Here is a 23,092-nt window from a genome sequence, read left to right on the forward strand (position 1 = left end):
TTGTCTAGTTGTTGTATTTTTTTCAGATTATTTGACCAAGTAAATTGAGAGATATGGTCAAAATACTAGAGCATGGTAAAACTGTCACTCCTTTGGTAACTTTATTTGTTGCATAATTTGATCCCACTTGTGAGAAGATTTTTATCTCATGCTTTCCATCAATATTGTAGATATTAACATCAACTTTCTACAGGTCCAAGAATCATCTTAATCCCATTTACAACGCCAAGTTTATTCGTGTTTTATCTAACCTGTAAAAATAGTAAAAACTTATAATTACACAACAACTTATATTTTATACAATTTATTATAAAACATATAATATTTAAACATTTAGTAAAACAAAAACTATGTATTTATATAATAAAACATTTAATTAGTATACAATATTTTATCTATATCACACTCCCCAACCAGCTTATTGCTAGTCCCTAGCAATTTAAACGTTAATAGCAACACAAAACATATTGATTAATTTAAATAGAAATGTAATCAAAACTATCCAAGTGTTTAAATTAAATTTGAAAACTGTCAAAGTTATACAAAGATCATTATAATTATAATTTATAAAATAATCTGAACTGATCAATTCAAAGCTTGTTTTCAGGTAGTTAAATGTACATGGCCTTCAGAAATTCCTAATAAGAGTCTCAACTCCATATTCTCACAGGTTAATAAGTGTTTCAATTTATGAGAATGATTTCTTTCATGGAGTTGGAATACAGATAAATGCTCAGGAAAATGGTTTACAGAATGCAGACAGACAAACGAGCCAAACTAATCAAAAGATAGGAAATCCATTGATTTAAAATCCAGTTGTTCTTATTATAAATTTTTTTCCTGATTTTTTTTACATCATGGAATCAGACTAAGTTTATGCTTCTTGTCCACATATTTATTTAATTTGTACAATGTATTTCTCTCTTTCTTTCTTTTTTTCTTTTTTTTATTTGTATTTTTATGAGAGATAAATGAGTCGCAGCATGTAATTTAAAAATTACATTGATCTTCAACATCTTTATTTTTTTTCTTTTCTTTTTTTTTTCAGGAAATATCAATTTTTTTTTTCAAAATAAGAACACAAGATCTAAACAATAGATAGCCTCTCTGATGATCAATAAAGGCTCGCAAGCTGTTTTCTCAATCCTCTCCTCTCACTCACAAAATATGTGTGAGTTTAAAAATTTTAGGCACTCTTATCAGGTATATCATGAGCCACATACTTTAATAACTGATTTTATCACAATGGTTAAACATTAAAAAAGATTTCATAAATCATATTTTTATAGTGATCAAAATATTAAAATTGACTTTTTTTTTTCAAATAAAAATTTAAACATACTTAAATAGATTATTACAATTTCTAATCTAAACCTTTCAAACATGTAATGTATGACATTTTTGCAAAAATTAATAAGATACAAACAATAAACATGATTTTATTTTAAAATAATATATATATTTTTTATTTTTAAGTTTTTTCTTTTAAAAAAATTTTTTAAATTTTTTTTTTTTTTATGTTTTCTCCCCCCAGTCAGAATATGACATTGTCCCTAATGTCAAAATAACTATTAATAAAGAGTACATGATGAAAGAGATATCACCTGGAATTTTATTGAAGATAACAAACTGAAGCAAACGCAAACCAATCCACGACGTTTGAATCAATGATCCAACTTCCTTTCTTACTGCTTGATTGCGACCAATTGATATTTTCTGTCATCGGATCAGGCTTATGAACAAAAGCTTCCAAATCATCAATTAATTGCTCGACAGTCGAAGCACAGATGAGCATCCGTCGTGAATTTTCTGAAATGAAATTCTGTTCCACAGCTTTATCAAGAAATGTCAACAAACTGTCATAATAATTATTGATATTCAACAAGCCCACAGGTTTATTATGGATATTAAGTTGTGCCCAAGAAACAGTGTGAAAAATTTCTTCTAATGTACCAAAACCACTTGGTAGTGCGATAAAAGCATCAGAATTTTCAATCATTTTGGTGATTCTTTCATACATAGAAGAAACTTTTAATTCTTCCCCAATCGTAACACCTGTAATATTTCCTTCAGCTAAAGCTGTAGGAATAATACCCAAAACCTGACTACCTCCAAGATGAGCAGATGTTGAAACAGATCCCATTAACCCAATATTACCTCTCCCATATACCAAGTGAATTTTTCTCTCAGCCAATATCTTTCCAAGATTATTCGCTGCTTCTACAAACACTTCATTTTTTCCAAGACTCGACCCACAAAATACACAAATATTTTTCAATGTTTGTCCAGAGGATCCAGCCATGTTTTTACTTTCTTTTTTTTTTCTGCGAAAATAGAGAGAAAGATGAGATATTTTATAGGGGTAATATGTTATCATGACAAAACTATGGGTCACAGCTGTAAACAGAATAAATAGTAAAAACAATAATGACACACATGCATATAAACAGTAGTGTGATTGTGGCTCACAATTTTCCTCTGGTTTTACGTCCAGAAACGACTTCAAAGTCTTCTATGAGTCGAGGATATGCTTCTCATCCAATTTTCTTATAAATTGGCAAACATGGTCTTTTTTAGTCGGATTCCCAAGACTATGACGCTCATCTTGGAATTTTTTCCATAAACGGAGAAGTTCAATATGCACATGTCCACTAGAATGCGTCTCAAGAGTCAATAAGATGTTATCTAAAGACTCCTTACTCAGCCCATTCTTAATGAAATCAATTTTATCTTCTCTGTTATTGGAAACACATCCTAAAGATCTGCATCATTTGTCACAAGTCCATCTCGCACACTTATGACAAACCCCTAAACTTTTGGCCCTTTGTTTTTTCGCATAAGTGCTTTTTCCTAATCCAGGCAAATACCGAATGAGCAATGATTGTGGAACTTCTCCTCCTAATCGGACCTTAGCTTCTATTACAAGACGAATATCTTCTGGAATTCATTTTTTCATTAGCAATCTCAATCTTTCACACCTTCCTGCATAAATTTTTCTTAGAACATTTTCAGAAACAGAGGGAAAATATTTACAAATTTTTGAGAGAATTTCATCCATTTTGAAAAGAAAAGAAATGATTTTTTTTTTATTTTTGTATCAGCAATTGTGGGAAATTGATTTAACCGACTATGAGAGTCACGGAGTACCGTTATCAGCCATTTAACCTGGAAAATAAAAAGATTAAGGAAACCTGAAATAAAAACAAAAAAAATTAAATGCAACATAAAAATTTAAGGATCAGAAAGAGAAATAAATTCTTCTTGAAAGATTTCATTTTCCAAAAATGGTTTAAGCCTTTGTCCATTCACTTTAAAAACATCATCATTTTTAGGATTTTCAATATCCACAGCTCCATAAGGATACATATGCTTTACAACATATGGGCCTGTCCATCTTGATCGTAATTTTCCTGGGAATATGTGAAGTCGAGAATTATAAAGCAAAACTTTTTTACCAATCTCAAAAGATTTTCTAAGAATTGTTTCATCATGAAATGATTTGATTTTTTTGCTTTATAAATCCTTGAATTCTCATACGCGTCATTTCTGAGTTCATCAAGTTCATTAAGTTGCAATTTACGCAATTTGTTGGCATCATCCATGCTTGAATTTAAAGTTTTGATCGCCCAATAAGCTTTATGTTCCAATTCCACAGGCAAATGACAATGTTTTCCATAAATCAACCTATAGGGAGACATATTCAATGATGTTTTAAAAGCTGTTCGATATGCCCAAAGTGCATAATTAAGTCGCAGAGACCAAACTTTTCTATTTGAGTTAACAGTTTTTTCCAAAATTTGCTTTATCTCCCTATTAGCTAATTCAACTTGTCCATTTGTTTGGGGATGATAAGGAGTAGTTACTTTATGAGTAATACCATATTTTTTCATTAATGAAGCAAACGGTTTATTAACAAAGTGAGTTCCCCCATCACTTAACATGGCTTGAGTGTGGGGACCCTGGCTCTAATTCAAATTCTATCTGGGATTAAATGGATCTGTGAGAAAATGTGGGTCAATTTTTTTTTTGCTTTTTAACATTAAATCAAATGTATATAAACAAGCATAAGATCTTTCTTTATTTAAGTACATCAAACATAAATACATGTTTGGTTCTAGTACATTTAAACAAACTAGTGTTTAATACAAATTACAGTCTACAAGTAGTACAAGTCTGATGAACACCACTAGCAGTCCTCTGCGCCCGAAGTCACCACTCTAACTCGATCTCATCTCTGTCGTGACCCCGATCCTGCCCCACCTGTTGTTATGCACACATACAGACATAACAACAGCCGGAAACTCCGGTGAGATCAAATCCCAGTATAAAACATGTATACATGCATATGCAGAGTAAAATCATAAAGCATAAAGTCATGCATGTATGCAAGTCTTAGGTTCCATAGTCTATGAAACCAATCTATAACAGCATGTAATCTTATGCAAATCATGTCTAGACTCTACTCTAGGGATCCCGGGGTCAATAAGACGTCACTGTCTGTTACCTACCCTCCCAATCGGGGTAACTGTACGTCTTATTCCTAGACTTCGGTCGTGTCTGTATCGAATGTCTACAATCGGAGGAAATCTGCTCCTATGCGTCGATACACCGAACGTCCAGTTTTGACAAATTTGTCAATGACTCTCCTATCTCAATGCTTGAATATAAATCTATAAACACAACATTATCATATCAGGATATTTGCACATAATCTATAAACAAATCGAATCATATCAAAAGATAAAAACATTAATAAATCTAGTATGTGATTTTGTTGGGAAACTCAAATCAAATCTGATTCGAGTCGTATCTTCCCTATAATCACATGAATTATACCTTTCTTGTCGTAGTCTTGTCGTAGTCGAAGTCTCGAAGACAAATCTGTCAATTTCAATCTGAAATGGCAATGTTGAGAGGTACAATATCAATCACCAATTCAATTCAATGCATATACCATCAATAGTAATTCTCGGTATAACTTTCGACGGCATAACGACGTGATTTCTCAATACCGGTCACTCAAACAACAATCAACTAGTATCCATAACTCATAATCAATATCATAACCCCTTTTTAACTCTGAAAATCTGCATAATCCCATAACCACATAATCTGAAATTTCATAACAATCGCATATCATATCCGATAATCAATCCGTTTACGATTCTACAACATTTATAATCTCAAGAACATATTCTAGAACTCAAATCATAATTCCTCTCATATCTGAAATTCGAAACATGTTGAAAATGAATCATACTTACATCCTTTCGAAGCCCTTGAAGAGAGGAACTCAAAACCTAAATCGGATTCAAGTTTGGATGGATAATTTTTGCACAAGCTCAATTCTAAAATGCAAGAATCATTGCACTTCTCACAGACCCTTCTCGGTTTTTACCTTCTGAAATGGAATGAAAAGAAGACACATCTCATATATTGCATGGCAAGGGACAAGTGTTATTATTTTTCACTCAACAAGCATGACCGCGGGTGCAGTAACCCTAGCAGCGCGGGTGCGCTCATGCTTCGGCAGAACTTTCATGTTTCAAAATTCAACGACCGCGGGTGCAGTCCTATTCTCACCGCGGGTGCGGTCACCCCACTGTTGCTGCACCGCGGGTGCGGTCCTTCTAGCACCACGGGTGCGGTGATGCTACGGGAAATTGCCCCAACTTTCTGTCCATGCACTGCGGGTGCGGTGGCTCCTGGACCGCGGGTGCGGTGTGGTTTCGGCCTCACCCTATTCAAAACTCTCATTTCATGTCATGCATTCTCATATCTTCCGAGTTTCACATCAATGAAGACTAATAAATCAAATTTCAAGTCCTATATTATGCATACTCATATTTTCCGAATATTTCGTCAATGAAGACTAATAAATCTCGAGCCTTACATCGAGGAATTCCAAATCTACTAAAAATATTTTCTTTTAAAAATTTGATGACGATTTTATGATCATTTGTTCGACATGGAATTGCCTCTATCCATTTGGAAACATAATCAACTGCAACTAAAGTATACAAATATCCAAACGACGGTGAAAAAGGTCCCATAAAATCAATTCCCCAACAGTCAAAAATTTCAATTTCAATGATAGGATTCAAAGGCATCATGTTTCTTTTTGAAATCGCACCCAATTTTTGACAATTTTCACAGATCTTGCAGATTTCGTGGGTGTCTTTAAACAAAGTGGGCCAATAAAATCCACACTGCAAGATTTTTGCAGCCGTTTTCTTTGAAGAAAAATGTCCTCCGCATGCTTCTAAATGACAAAATTTAATGACACTACTTACCTCATTTTCGGGTATGCAACGTCGAAAAATTTGATTCGGACAATACTTGAACAGATACGGATCATCCCAATAAAAGTTTTTTACCTCATTCAAAAATTTTCTTTTATCTTGAGAACTCCATTGCGGTGGCATTTTTCCTGTCACAAGAAAATTTGCTATGTTAGCAAACCAAGGTGTAGTAGTAACTGAAAATAGATGTTCATCAGGAAAATTATCGTTAATTGGTGTCATTTCACAAGATGATATTGTTACTAGTCTCGATAAATGATCGGCTACGACATTCTCGGTTCCTTTTTTATCTTTGATCACAATGTCAAATTCTTGGAGCAACAAAATCCATCGTATCAGTCGTGGCTTTGCATCCTGTTTGGTCAACAAATATCTAATAGTAGAATGATCAGTAAACACAATAGTCGTTGATCCAATCAAATAAGAACGAAATTTATCTAATGCAAATATTACAGCAAGTAGTTCTTTTTCAGTTGTGGAGTAATTCATTTGAGCATTGTTTAAAGTTCTACTTGCATAATATATCACATAAGGCTTACCGTTTCTTCTTTGACCCAATACTGCACCGACTGCATAATCACTCGCATCACACATGATTTCAAATGGTAAAGACCAATCAGGAGGTTGCATGATAGGAGCTGATGTTAAATGTCGAATGATTTTATCAAAAGCATTTTGACATTCTTGAGTCCACTCAAATGCAGTGTCTTTTGTTAAGAGGTTACAAATGGGTTTAGAGATTAAACTAAAGTCCTTTATAAACCTCCTATAAAATCCAGCATGTCCCAAAAATGAGCGAATTTTTTTAATGGTTTTTGGAGGGGGTAAATTGGCAATGACATCAACTTTTGCTTTATCAACTTCAATTCCATGAGATGACACGACATGTCCCAAAACAAATCCAGAAGTAATTATGTAATGACATTTTTCTCAATTTAAAATAAGACCTTTTTCCTCGCATATTTTTAAAACTTTTTCCAAATTTTCAAGACAATTATCAAATGTATTCCCAAAGACAGTTAAATCATCCATGAAAATTTCCAAACAATTTTCAACCATGTCGCAAAAAATGCTTAGCATACATCTTTGAAATGTTGCTGGGGTATTGCATAATTCAAATGGCATCCTTCTAAATGCAAATGTTCCAAAAGGACATGTGAATGTAGTTTTATCTTGATCTTCTAGTGCAATGGGAATTTGATAATAACCTGAATATCCATCAAGAAAACAGTAGTATGGATGACCTGCTACTCTTTCTAAAATTTGATCCAAAAATGGTAATGGAAAATGATTTTTTCTAGTGGCGTCATTTAATTTTCTATAATCAATACACATCCGCCAACTAGATGGGACTCGACTTGTTAACAATCACCTTTTTCATTTTTTATCACTGTGATGCCAGATTTTTTCGGAACTACATGTGTTGGGCTTACCCACTTACTATCAGAAATAGGGTAGATAATCCCAACATCAAGTAGTTTGAGAACTTCAGTTTTCACAACATCTTTCATGTGTGGATTTAACCTCCTTTGTGGTTGTTGAGATGTTTTAGCTTTTTCTTCTAAATGAATTTTGTGTGTGCAAATTAGTGGATTAATGCCCTTGAGATCTTTTAGTGTCCAACCAATTGCATTTTTATGTCTTTTAAGCATATCAACTAATTTACCTTCTTGATCACTTTCTAGTTTGGAAGAAATTACCACCGGATATGTTTCATCTTCTCCAAGAAATGCATACTTCAATTCTTCTGGCAAGGGTTTTAACTCCAATATGGGTGGTTCGTCTTTGTTCTCATATTTTGCATCAAATTCTTTCTCTGATCCTGGTAACGAGTGATACCTGATAAAATCATCAAGATCAATTTCAATATTTTCTTTAACAGTTTCAATTGAACAAATATCTAATTGATCACGAGTACTCCCTTCTTGAATGTTTTCTTCCACAAGAGTTTCAATAAGATTTTCATCTTCACTTTCATCTCCTTTGTCATGTGGTTGCTTACAAAGATTAAAAACATTGAGCTCCAAGGTCATGTTACCAAATGACAACTTCATTATTCCATTCCTGCAATTTATAAGAGCATTAGAAATTGCTAAAAATGGACGACTCAGAATTACAGGAGTTGCATTACAAGCTTCGATAGGTTGTGTATCTAAAACTATGAAATCGACAGGATATACAAAGTTATCAACTTGGACCAACACGTCTTCTACCATACCTCTTGGCACTTTAACAGATCTATCAGCAAGTAAAAGTGTTACCGAAGTAGATTTTAACTGGCCTAGATTGAGTTCTTGACAAACTGAATATGGAAGTAAATTAACACTAGCTCCAAGATCAAGCAAGGCTTTTTTAATCTTTCGTCTCCAATAATACATGAAATAGTAGGACAACCAGGGTCTTTGTATTTCAAAATATTATTATTTTGAATGATTGCACTTACTTGTTCGGCTAAAAATGCTTTCTTTTTCACATTCAATATTCTTTTCACAGTGCACAAGTCTTTCAAAAGTTTAGCATTTGATGGTACCTGTTTTATTGCATCTAATAAAGGAGTATTAACATTTACTTGTTTAAAAATATCATATATATCAGAATTCAAATTTGATTTTTTTGTATTTTTCAATGCTTGAGGGAATGGTGGTGACACTGTCTGTTGAACCTCCTCTTCGGAAGTTATGGGTTCCACTTCCTTACCCTTTGAAGTTGATTTATCATCATCTTCACAAGGTTCAAGAATGGATTTTTCCACAACCTTACCACTTCGAAGGGTAATAACAAATTTTACCTGATCCATCGGTTGAGTTCCAGAAGTTCCAGTTTGTGAATGATGATCATTGGGATTAGGCAGAGGTTGTGAAGGAAATTTACCTTTCTCATGAACATTAAGTGCAGATGCAAATTTAGCAAGAGTATCTTTCAAATCTGTCATGGTTTGAGCAGTTTGAGTATTGATAGACTCTTGCTTTGCAATGAAAGAATTCAATGTATCTTCCAAATTTCTTTTAAGTGGAGGAACATAAGGTGCATAATTTTGAAAATTTTGTTGATTTTGGAAATGTGGTTGTGAAAATTGTGCAGCATTATCATTCCTCCAACTAAAATTTGGATGATTTCGCCAACCTGGATTGTAATTTTGAGAAAATGGTTCAAAATTTGGCCTTTTGAAATTGTTCAAAACATTGGCTTGTTCATGGAGACATTCTTTAAAAGTTGGCAAAGTGAGACAATTTTTTGTAAAATGATCACTTGTATCACAGATGTGACACACAATTTCTTGAACAGATTTTAATTGACCATTCTTTTTCAATTCAAGTGCCTCAACTTTTCTTGCCAAAGAGGTAAATCTAGCTTGAAGATCATGTTCATCTTTCAGAGTGTACATACCTCCACCAGATGTAGGAGATTGAATCTTGTTTGAGGGATCGATTGTACCTATAGTGTCCCAATTTTGAACATTTTCAGCTAATGAATCGAGATACTCAATTGCCTCGTTTGGATCTTTATCTTCAAATGTTCCATTACACATAAATTCAACCATTTGCCTATCTTTAGATGTTAAGCCTTCATAAAATTGAGAAACAACTCTCCAAATTTCAAAACCATGATGTGGACAAAGATCAAGCAATTCTTTGTATCTATCCCAACACTGATAAAAAGTTTCTCCTTGTTTTTGAGTGAAAGTGATGATTTGCCTTTTGAAAGAATTTGTTCTATGAGATGGAAAAAACTTTTTCAAAAATTGTTGTTGCAATTCATCCCAAGTTCGAATGGATCCTGATCTAAGATTTTGTAGCCAAGTTTTAGCTTTATTTTTTAAAGAAAAAGGAAAAAGCTTAAGTCGAATGGTGTTCATGCTACAATTTAGATCATTATATGTGTTGCACACTTCTTCAAACTCTCGTAAATGCATGTATGGATTTTCAGGATCTAAGCCATGAAAATTGGGTAAAAGTTGGATAATACCAGACTTAAAATTAAAATGAGATGCATCAGGGGGAAAAACTAGACATGAAGGTGCACTAGTACGTGTAGGATTCATGTGATCTCTAAGTGTTCTTCGTCTGTCATGATCATGTTGAGATTGAATTTCATCTTCATTTTCTTGGATGGGTTCTTCCGCCATGTTTTGTAAAAATAAAGGGTTGTTTCGAATGAGTCGACCACTAAGTGTACGTGACCAAATGCTCATGCAAATGCAAAAGAAAAAGAAAAAAAAACACACAAAAGCAATAAAAATTCAACTAAAGAAAAATAAACTATAAACAATATTAAATAGACTTGAAATTAAATTATACTTCCCCGGCAACGGCGCCAAAAAATTGTTGCGACTTTGATTGTTGCACTCCCAAGAGCAGGTTGTCCACAAGTAATATAATTCGGTGAATCCGAATATCGTATCCACAGGGAAGCTAAGGTAATTACAAGTCCACTACAATGTCTTTTTGTTTTGTTTTTCTTTTTGTTTCTTTTTAATTTTAATTGTTTGAATATTTAATGGGTAAATTTTAATTGTTCAAATTTTAATTTAAGTGGTTGAGATTAAAGGATCCACTCTTGGTATTTTAATAAAGTTAACATTAACGAACAATATTGAAATCCACTTAATAAAATGGTTCCAATATATTAAATAATCATATTTATATTATGTTATAAATTATTATCTCATAAATATAAAATATATACCAAAACTTATAAATGTGGTCAAGTATTTATTGTGCTATATATATATATATATATATATATATATATATATATATATATATATATATATATATATATATATATATATATATATTTGTAAACACTAAATCAAGGTTCCCACTTTAAATGGTTGGTAAAACCAAACTAACATTTAAATGGTACCAAGAAAATATTATTATGATATATTTATATATAGTAAATCAAGGAATCCAAGTTAAATGGTTGGTAAAACCAAACTAACATTTAAATGGTTCTAAGAATTTAATATTATAATATATTTATATATAATAAATCAAGGAATCCACTTTAAATGGTTGGTGATACCAAACTAACATTTAAATGGCTCCAAGAATTTAGTGTAACATATAGCAACAATAAATCAAAACTCCCACTTATAAGTAGGGTATAAAAATGCTTAAAGAAATAAATATAATATAAACAATAAATAATGATTAAATAATATAAAACTTAGATTCTTACCTTATAATAACCTTATTATCATGCCAAGAGTTTCACCTTATCATCTCAACTTTAGGAAGTTAGCTATTCATTATTCAAAGTGTAAAACTTTGAATATGAAATTAACATGCTAATTATATTTAAATGAAGAAATAAAGGAAAAATATAGAGAGAAATATTATGAACTCAAAGGTTTGTTCATAGAATGAGGGATATCCTAATACATTACAATGCACCCTTATTTATAGCCAAATTTGGGGAGACAACCACAAATAAAATATTATTTTTTACACATAAGTCTTCATTGGTGTTCCAAGAAATTAATATTATATTACACATCACTTTTGAAGATCTTCTTCTCCGAATTTGCTTTTTTCACATAAAAAGAAACATGTGGATAATTGAGTTGTCTAATTGTGGTATTTTTTCTCATATTATTTGACCAAGTAAATTAAGAGATATGGTCAAAAAACTAGAGCATGGTAAAACTGCCACTCCTTTGGTAACTTTATTTGTAGCATAATTTGATCCCACTTGTGAGAAGATTTTTATCTCATGCTTTCCATCAATATTGTAGATATTAATATCAACTTTCTACAGGACCAAGAATCATCTTAATCTCATTTGCAACGCCAAGTTTATTCGTGTTTTATCTAACCTGTAAAAATAGTAAAAACTTATAATTACACAACAACTTATATTTTATAAAATTTATTATAAAACATATAATATTTAAACATTTAATAAAACAAAAACTATATATTTATATAATAAAACATTTAATTAGTATACAATATTTTATCTTTATCAGGAGCCAATGATCATATGCTAAAGGACTTCCCGCAGTGGAGGTAGCCTACCCAGGGGAGAGTGTTCGCCATGCAGGCTGAGGAGGCGAACCCAGATACGACTCTTCTGACGGGTAACCTATATATTTCAGCACCGTATTATTTTTGCTATGCATTTTTCAAATTTGAGTTGGGATTATTAGTGTGATAGTATTTTTGGTGACTCGTGTAGAGATTTTCTATTATGCTTGAGGGTAAGATTAGTATTTTGGGATATAATTTTGATTTGTTGTGCTATGTCTCTCAGGAAATATTTTCATAAAGACAGTAGCCACGAAGGCCTTGACAGATTCTGGGGCTACTCACTTTTTATCTCGGAGACGTTCGCTAATCATTTGGATGTCCATTCCATTGGACTCGACGTGAACTATTCAATGACAGTACCATCAGGGAAAGAGTTATCAGCTACTAGCGTGGTCAGAGACATTAATCTCGAATTGCAAGGTCACCTAGTGTATGCCGATTTGATTGTGTTGCCGATGCCTGAGTTTGACATTATCTTGGGAATGGACTGGCTAACAAAGAACAAAGTTCTTATTGACTTTCCGAAAAGGTCACTGCTGGGAAGTCCGTTGGGCCTGGAGCAGTTTCTCTTTGAGCCGGATAGATGGAGGAGTTTCTCTCGCATGATCTCCTGCATGCAGACACGGAGACTTATTCATAAGGGTTGTCAGGCTTTCTTGGCCAGCATTGTGTAAGGCCCGAGATGTTATTACAGTAATTTGAGATTAATCTGAAATGATTATAGACAGAACGGATTAGCTGGAGAAAGGTAATGCCAAGATTTTAAGTTGATAAAATGAGATTGTGTAAGAGGGCATGCGAAGCAAGACCGCACCTGCAGTTGAAGAAGGACCGCACCCACGGTCGATATTAATGAAATTGTGAAGAGGAGGCCGAAGCCTCACCGCACCCGCGGTGTTAGCAGGGACCGCACCCGCGGTCTCGACATGTACCGCACCCGCGGTCGTGCAATTGCAAGATGGATAAGATTGTCGACGCATGAGCGCGCCCGCGGTCTTACACCTACCACACCCGCGGTACGACGTGCCTTGCAAAGAATGCGCCACCTCTTGACATGCATGCAATGATATATATAGGTGGTAATCCATTCGAAATTCATTCAGAAAAGGGTCTGAAGAAGAAAGGAGAAAATCCTTACGCCTTTTGCGAGAAATCCGTCCGTCTGATTTTGAATCCGACTTCGATATCGAGTTCCTAGCAACGTAGGCTACAACTGGACGTAAGTTTTACTACGTTTTGACATGCTTTGAAATTATGATATTGTCAGAATTGAATGGAACTCATATATGTTGTTCTTGACATATTAGACATCATAGAATCGAAGTCAGATTAAAAAACGGACTGATTATGGAATTGTTATGATTTTCGGAGTAGTTTTGGACTCGAGTTGATATCAGAATTGAGTTGTTATTGAATATGAGATATTAGAGTTAATATCTGATTGATATGGTATTGTTGGGTATATTGATATTATACTGTTATGCCATCGATAGTGAAGTAGGTTAAGTATTGAGCAGAACAGATTTGATTCGAGTGGTGTATTGATATTATACTCCTCGATATTGTTCTTGTCAGATCGATATTGACAGGTTTTGAGTTCGAGACTTCGACAGAGTCAGAGTATCAGAAAGAAAGGTATAAATTAATGTTGAGTTGGGATTGCACAACTCGAGTGAGGTTTGACTCGAGTTTCCCTAAATCACATACTTTTACTTATTGCATTGATATTTGCAATTGATCAGACTTATGATTATAGTCTATTGATTTATAGCTACTGTGTGATAAGATTGATATTTGTAGCCTATTGATTTATAGCTACTGCATGTAATGACTGCTGATTCGCTAGTCATTGACTGATTTGCTTAGATACTGACTGTATGTATTGATTACTGAGTCGTTGAGTCATAGGCTGATTCGCCTAGTCACCGGCTGATTCGTCGGGTTATTGACTGATTCGTCTTATTATAGGCTGATTCGCCCAGACACTGATATATGAATTATATCGATGCCGTTTAGGGATCGATTCATTCCTATCGACTGAGATTCGATATAATACCTATATCCAGACATCGGGATCCCTAGGATAGAGATGAGTCGAGTCTGAGACGACGCGTCAGTGGAGTCGAGTCTGATGACGACGCGTCGGTTGAGTTGAGTCTGATATGACATGTTGATTTACATTGTTTATGCCATTCATGATTATTGAATATTTGATATGAATTTATGTTCTGAGTTGAGACATGTTATGAATACTTCTTATATGCTTTCGTATATGCTTTTATATGACTGCATGTTTACATTGTTTATACTGGGATATTTATATCTCACCGGAGTTATCCGGCGATAACTTCATTGTCTAAGAAAAATGTTAAATTTGTATGGAGTGGATTTGTATGGAGTGGAGAGTGTCAAAAGAGCTTTGATACTTTGAAGCAAGCTCTTATCATAGCGTCAGTGTTAGCCATGCCAACAGGGCAAGGCAATTTTATGCTATACACCGATGCTTCTAAGCTCAGTTTTGGCGCAGTATTGATGCAGAACGGTCGGGTTATAGCTTATGCCTCTAGACAGTTTAAAGTGCATGAGAAGAACTACCCGACTCATTATCTTGAGTTAGCTGTTGTTGTCTTTGTGTTGAAAATTTGGAGACATTATTTGTACGGCGAGAAATGCCAGATATTCATGAAAGAGGATCGGTTACGGTGCCGATTGCGCAACGGAATTTTAAAAACGAAAATCATACATTTTCAAGAGCAAGAAAACCGAGCACCCAACAAAGTGTGTAGCAAATACAAAAACACAATATGTCATAAATAGGGTGTTTAGAAGTTTTACCTATCAATCACAAAGATTGATGTTATGGCTCCAACATAGTTGATAAACAACTAAGCTCTTGAAGGATGACAATCTACAAGCTTCCTTCTTTCCTTGAAATAAGGTCCATCACCAACTAGGTACATCCACCACCAACTAGGTACATCCACTCTAATTATAGCATTTATCTTTGAGAAATGTATATTTTCTCAACCAATAATTGAAGAAAAATTGGAGAGAAAGGTGATAGAAATTTCGGCCATATGGTGATGAATGAATGGGAGGATGAGTTGTCTTGGTAGTGTAAAAAGCTAAAACCACTTTTAGCATGCCAAGCCTTGAACATTGAAAACGTTGTCTCCAACCCTTCACCTCCCATGCATGCAATTCTATTTGGGATTGTAACAATTACAAGGCCCATGGATTTATTTAAATGTTTAAAACACATTTGAGTCCATTTAAAACTTTTCTTGATTTTACTCAAACCCACTAGTTTAATAATTATTTCTAATTGGGCTCTACAAGGCTCAATGTTGTTTAATTAATCTAACACTTGAATTAATTTAATTATTTGTACTCTTCTAGGACCACTAATTTAATTTAGTCCATAATAATGTTTATGAAAATCACAATTTTCAAATACATTATTTATTTGGTCAAATTTTAATTTAGGAACAATTCCTCAAATTAAAAGTTACATTCTCCTTATAGAAGTCATACTTCTATTTTATTTATGCTTATAAACTCCTTTATAAGCCGTTCAACACATTGAACTATTTTACTTCTCAACGGGATCTAAAAAGTTAGCACTTGTGTGACCCTCAATGGTTCATTGATACAACTAGCCGTGAGTTCACATCTCCACGTGATTCGGACTAAACTTGTCCTTATACGTGCATACCCCAATTGCTCCATTCTTACTTATCAACTACATGATAATAAGAACGTCAGAACTCAAGTCTGATAGTACCCAACCAATCATGTTAAACGCCTAGAAGCATCGCTTACATGATTCCCTAGGTATCAAATGATAGTGCCTGCAAGAACCATTTAATTATGGGTAGCGTACAGTACGGTCCCTTCAACTCATATACCCCGACCGATTCGATAACCATTGGTATATCGAGAGTTGTCAATGAATCGATACTATGTGTCATGTCGTAGTTGCATCGATGGTGTAATCTAAGAAACCCCTTTCTTAATTACCACCATACTCTGATCAGATATTTCAAATTGCATACACATGAGATCACATAGGATATCCATACCCGAAGGTAAGCGGTGAATCCCCGACTACAATGCATCGTCCTATATGTTTCGACAAAACACCCAACCTTGCCACCTGATGTCCCCATGGGAGTCGGTAAACAAGTCAAAGTGCAATGCTAGCATATAGAGTCTCAATGTTGTCCCGGGTCATAAGGACTAATGGTGTACAACCAAAAACTAGGACGTTTTTACTTGATAAGTGAGAACCACTTGGAAAGTCCTTCATGGAGGGTTGTTCAGTGCACTCTACCAGGAGTACCTATCTGCATGCTAAGACATCACAATGTCCCCTACCAATGAAACATGGTACTCACATCGCAGATACTAGTCTCGAACTCGAGCGGCCTATATCTTTCTTAGCTGCGGCTGAATCGACTAGGAAATTTTTAGAATATACAGTATTGCAAATATGAGTTTCATGATACTCATCATATGAGCATATCGTATTATTTTTACAATTTGTATATTCAAATATAACTCAAGTATAACTCGAGTTGTGTAATCCCGAATCAACATTCAGGATCTAGGTCGCGACAGAGATGAGAGATCGAGATAGCGTAGAGATTACGGGCGTAGAAGAAGATTACTAGTGGTTTCTTACTAGACATGTACTACTTGTGGTTTGTAGTTGGTATTGAACACTAGTTTGTATATATGGAATGAAACAAGACATGTATCTTGTTTGATGAAATAAAATGAGGATAGTTTTGGGTATGATTTATATACATTTATTTAGAATGTTAAATGCACAATTTTGACCCACATTTTCTAATAAAGATCCAATTAATCCCAAAAAGAAATGAGTTAGAGCCCGGGTCCCCACAACAGGTGGTATTAGAGCAGTAGGTTCTGTAGACTGAAATAGGATAGAATGAGCGGGGTAGATCGACTCTTCTTCCTTGCTTTTGTTGTGCTAGCATGATTTATTGCTTTCCTTATTACATGTTGTCTTGTTATCTGAGTTGATTTACAGCATGTATTCGCAAATACTTAATCAGAACCGATTCTGGATCAGAGGAGGGCTGAGACAGATTATATAGATTATGTACTAATCTGTTTGATAATCAGATATGCCGCCTCGACGAGTACCGCAGCCAGTAGCAGGTCGAGCACCAGAACAGGGCAGTACATCCAATGATCCGATGGACGTTACTGCTACACCGATGGAGACTTTATTGAAACGGTTTCAGTATTTCTGGCCATCGACACTGAAAGGTACTGAGAATGCTATTGATTGTGAAAGCTGGCTTGATGACATAGAGATGCTATTTGATTCACTTGAATGCACCGATGACCGACGGGTGAAATTAGTTGGGCGCCAATTGCAAGAAGTGGCAAAGAACTGGTGGCTGACTACGAAGAGAGCATTGGAGCATCGTGGCATGCAGATCACTTGGAAGGTGTTCAAGACTGAGTTTTATCAGCGATTCTTTCCTGTGTCCTACCGAAAAGTATAGGGAGCCGAGTTCGCTAATCTGAGGCAGGGACAACTGAATATAGAAGAATATGTTGCTAAGTTTTCTACATAGCTCCGATTTGCTCCTCACGTTGCCGAGAGTGACAAGGCCGTGGCAGATCAGTTTATCAATGGCCTAAATCCGGAAATCTTTACCTTGGTGAATACCGGGCGACAGAACAGTTTTTCAGAAGCCTTGAACCGTGCCAAGGGGGCAGAAGCTGGATTACTTAGGCAACGAAGCATTTCTTATGTTGCTCCGACCCCGAGACCGCCACAACCTGCAGTTCAACCCCCTTCCAGATTTGAAGGTGGTGGTAGTAGCGGTGGAAGAAAATATCAGTTGAAAGCGAAGCGTAAACAGTTCAAGAGATCAGGGAGCAGTTCGTCGAGCTCCAGTGGGTCACGACAGAGAGGTCCTGGCCAGAGTACAGAATATACAGGTGTTTATTGCAGTTCTTGTGGAGGCAGACATGCCACTGAGCAGTGTCAGGGTGTGATGGGTCGCTGCAACATCTGCAGAAAACAGGGACACTTCTCCAGGGTTTGTCCCCAGAGAGGTGTACAGAAGACTCAGAGTGTAGGAGCATCTAGTTCAGTAGCTCAGCCTGAGAGGCAAGCTTCATCTGTTCATTCTTTTCAGCCCACTCCTACACAGACACAGCCCAGAGCCAGAGGTAGCCAGACTGTGATCCAACCTCCCAGACAACAGGCTCGAGTATTTGCACTGACCGAAGAGCAGGCCCAAGATGCACCAGATGATGTGATTGCAGGTAACTGTTCTCTTTGCGGTTATCCTACTTATGTGTTGTTAGACACATGTTGTGGGGACCCGGGCTCTAACTCAATTCTTTTGGGATTTATTGGATCTTTGCTCGAAATTGTGGGTCAAAATTTTGCTTTTAACATTAATTCAAATGTATAATCAAAGCATCACATGTCTTTATAATAATTAAACAACATCATGTACATACAAGTCTGTTTAGTACAATCATACACTAGTGTTCAAATCCCAACTACAAACATAAGTAGTACAAGTCTAATAGGAAAACACTAGAAATCTTCAACGCCCGAGATCTCCACGCTATCGTCAATCTCTCATCTAGCTCGAGACCCAGATCCTGCCCCACCTGTTGCCATGCACACATACAGACACGACAACAACCGGATAACTCCGGTGAGAACAAATCCCAGTATAAAACATGAATGCATGCAATGTAACTAAGTCAAGTATGAAAGCATAGCATATATCAATTATCATGAATTAAAATCTAAACATGTAAAGGAATACAAATCTGTATTCAACATTTAGTTCTTGACTCGATTCATTTCTAATCTAGGGATCCCGGTGTGAATAAGACGGTCTGTCACCTACCCAACCACTCGGGGTGACGGTACGTCTTATTCCTAGACTTCGGTCAACTCTGTATCGAGGGTCTACACATAGAGTAAATCTGCTCCTATGCGTCGATACACCGAAACGTCTAGTTTTGGCCAATCTGCCAATATCTCCTATCTCAGGACTCGAATATAAATCAATAAATAAGACATTACATAATCAAATGTAATAACAATCTAGTATGTGATTTAGGGAAACTCGTATCAAATCTGAATCGAGTTGTGCAATCCCGTGACCACATGAATTATACCTTTCTTGTCGAATATTCGGTGTCGTAGTCGAAGTCTTGAGTTCACAATAACCAATACAAATCTGAAATGGCATAATCAATGTGCACTTCATCAATATACATTTCAAGCAATTCAATTTACAAGCTGAAATCGGTTTCAGTATACTTCGACGGCCTAACGGCGTAATTCTTCGATACCGCTAACTCAATAATATCATACCCAATCACAAGCAACTCATACTATCATCAAAACATCAACATATATTCTAAATCTGTATATTTTCGGTCTATCACATGCTGGAAATTCTCGAACATCTATACGGTATCCGAAATTCAATCCGATTGCATTTCTACGATACTCAATATACAAAAAACACATATTTCTAACAAAATCATAACTTCTCCAACATATGAATTTCGAAGCATGCTGGAAATGAACAATACTTACATCCTTAGCTAGCTCTTGTTGCAAGGATCACAAATCTGTACTCGAAATTAAAATCGGATAGCTAGTTGTTGCATATTCTCAATTCTAATATGAAGAAACTTTGAAGAAAACAAAGGGGAACTCTCGGTGATCTCAGCTGCTGGAATGAAGAATGAAGATTCAGCAATTTCATATATATATACATGCCATGTGTCAAGCCAAGAAACAAAGGTGGCATTCTCGCATGCAGCACCGCGGGTGCGGTCCTCTTGCAGCACGGGTGCGCTCATGCTTCGGCAACCCCATTATTTTCTCATATTAACGACCGCGGGTGCGGTGATGCTACGAATAGATTGCCAACTTTCTGTCTATGCACCGCGGGTGCGGTCCACTCCTGAGCGCGGGCGCGGTCTGGCTTCGGCCTTTCTTTCAAAAATTCTCATTTTTATATCATGTATTCTCACATTTTCAAATCTAACATCAATGACAACTGATAATTCTCGAGCCTTACACATGTGCATCTCATACTTTTATATCTGAGCGCTTTGCATTGATTCATGCTTTACCTGTCGAGTCATTATCTGCTGTAGTGTCTATTTCTTCTCTGTTGGGAAGTGGTCTTATATCTGTGACTATGGTTAGACATTGTATACTACAGTTCGAGAATCATGAGATTGACTTAGATTGCATTGTTCTCGGTTTAGCTGATTTTGATTGTATTGTTGGGATTGACATGTTAACCAAGTACAGAGCCACTGTAGATTGTTTCCAAAAGATTAACAGGTTCAGACCAGAGATGGCTGACGAGTGTAAATTCTATGGTAAGGGTTCCAGATCCCTGATTCCCTTAGTATCTTATTTGACTATGAGTAGATTGTTGCAGAGAGGAGCAGAGGGGTTCCTTGTATATTCAGTAGATCTACTGAAATTGAGCCTAGCATTGTCAGATCTGCCAGTGGTATGTGAGTTTGCCGATGTATTCCCCGATGAGATTCCAGGGTTACCTCCAGCTCGAGAGGTAGATTTCAGTATTGATCTCATACCAGGTACAGTCCCTATATCTCGAGCTCCGTATAGTGTGGCACCTATTGAACTGAAAGAACTGAAAGCACAGCTTGAAGATCTGTTGGCCAAGGGTTACATCAGACCGATTGTATCTCCTTGGGGTGCTCCAGTGATATTTGTGCGAAAGAAAGACGGTTCGATGAGATTATGTATTGATTACTGGCAGCTGAACAAGGCAACTGTAAAGAACAAATATCCATTGCCTCGCATCGACGATTTATTTGATCAGTTGCAGGGATCCTCCGTCTATTACAAGATTGATTTGAGGTCCGGATATCATCAGCTGAGAGTCCGAGATGTTGATATACCGAAGACAGCATTCCGAACCAGGTAAGGACATTATGAATTTATTGTCATGCCTTTTGGTTTAACGAATGCGCCAGCGGTGTTTATGGGATTGGTGAACCGCGTTTTTCAAAGGTATTTGGATGAGTTTGTTATTGTTTTTATTGATGATATTTTGGTGTACTCGAGAAATGAGACTGATCATGCCGAGCATTTAAGAATTGTATTGCAGACGCTGAGAAATGAGAGATTATATGCTAAATTATCGAAATGTGAGTTCTGGTTGAGACATGTTATGTTTTTGGGACATATCATAGCTGGAGACGGTATCTCCGTTGATCCGAGTAAAGTGGAAGCTGTGATCAGTTGGCCTAGACCGACTTCTGTGCTAGAGATACGCAGTTTCATGGGTCTAGCAGGTTATTACCGACGATTTATTCGAGATTTCTCCAGTTTTGCGAACCCGATTACACAGTTGACCCAGAAGAATGCGCCATTTGTGTGGTCTGAAGCCTGTGATTCTAGCTTCTTGGAGTTGAAGAAACGACTTACCAGCGCTCCAGTATTGATGATACATTCAGGTACGAGTGATTTCGTTGTATATTGTGATGCATCTCCCAGAGGGTTAGGATGTGTTCTTATGCGGCGAGGGCATGTGATTGCGTATGCCTCGAGACAGCTGAAGCCATACGAGATTCGATACCCAATTCATGATCTTGAATTGGCGGCAATCGTATTTGCACTAAAGATCTGGCGTCACTATCTCTATGGCGAGAAATTTGAGATATACTCTGATCACAAAAGCCTGAAGTATTTATTTTCTCAGTCAGAGTTGAACATGAGACATCGTAGATGGCTTGACTTACTTAAGGATTTCGATTGCAAAATCAAGTACTTTCCAGGGAAGTCAAATGCAGCAGCGGATGCCTTGAGTCGAAAGGTATGTTCCCTATCCTTATCGACAATAGTTGTTTCGAATTTAGTTGAGGATGGTTGTTTGTCTGGTTTAGAGTTTGACACAGATAGTACACCATTGAGACTTGCTACGATTTAAGTTGAGCCAGATTTAATTATGAGAATTAAAGCAGCACAAAGAACTGATCAGAATATTCAGAAGTCGATTCAGATGGTCAGATCAGGACATCAGTCAGAATATCAGGTACTTGATCATGTTCTGTATGTGAATACCGTCTTGTAGTGCCAGATATTTCAGATTTGAAACAGCAGATATTGTCAGAAGCGCACTGTAGTCGGTTCAGTATTCATCCTGGTGGTAGTAAGATGTACAACGATCTGAAGACACAATTCTGGTGGAAAGAGATGAAGACAGATATTGCAGAGTTTGTGTCTAAGTGCTTAAATTGCCAACAGGTGAAGGCAGAGAGAAATAAGTCCGGAGGTTTACTTCAGAGTCTATCTATTCCTGAATGGAAAAGAGATCACATTTCCATTGATTTCGTTACGAAGTTACCACGATCATCCCGGGGCTGTGATACGATTTGGGTCATTATTGACAGATTGACCAAATCAGCTTTTTTAATTCCGTACAGAATGACGTACCGACATGATCAGATGCCAGAGATATATGTCAGAGAGGTAGTCAGATTGCATGGTGTGCCGAAGTCGATCGTATCAGATCGTGATCCACGATTCACTTCACACTTTTGGCACAGTCTGCAGCAGGCTCTAGGTACGACATTACACCTGAGTACTATATATCATCCTGAGACATACGGACAGTCAGAGCGGACTATCTAGACCTTAGAGGATATGCTTAGAGATGTAGTGCTAGATTTTGGCACTAGTTGACA

At 36.1% G+C, this 23,092-nt stretch overlaps 1 pseudogene; it reads right to left on the reverse strand.

The window, feature by feature from the left end:
- Window positions 1-242: 242 nt before the first annotated feature.
- On the reverse strand, window positions 243-16,066 carry LOC140842973 (uncharacterized; annotated as a pseudogene).
- Between the last annotated feature and the right edge of the window lie 7,026 nt (window positions 16,067-23,092).

This window comes from Primulina eburnea, chromosome 10, assembly GCF_022965805.1.
Source record: "Primulina eburnea isolate SZY01 chromosome 10, ASM2296580v1, whole genome shotgun sequence".
In the NCBI taxonomy this organism is placed as follows: Eukaryota; Viridiplantae; Streptophyta; class Magnoliopsida; order Lamiales; family Gesneriaceae; genus Primulina; species Primulina eburnea.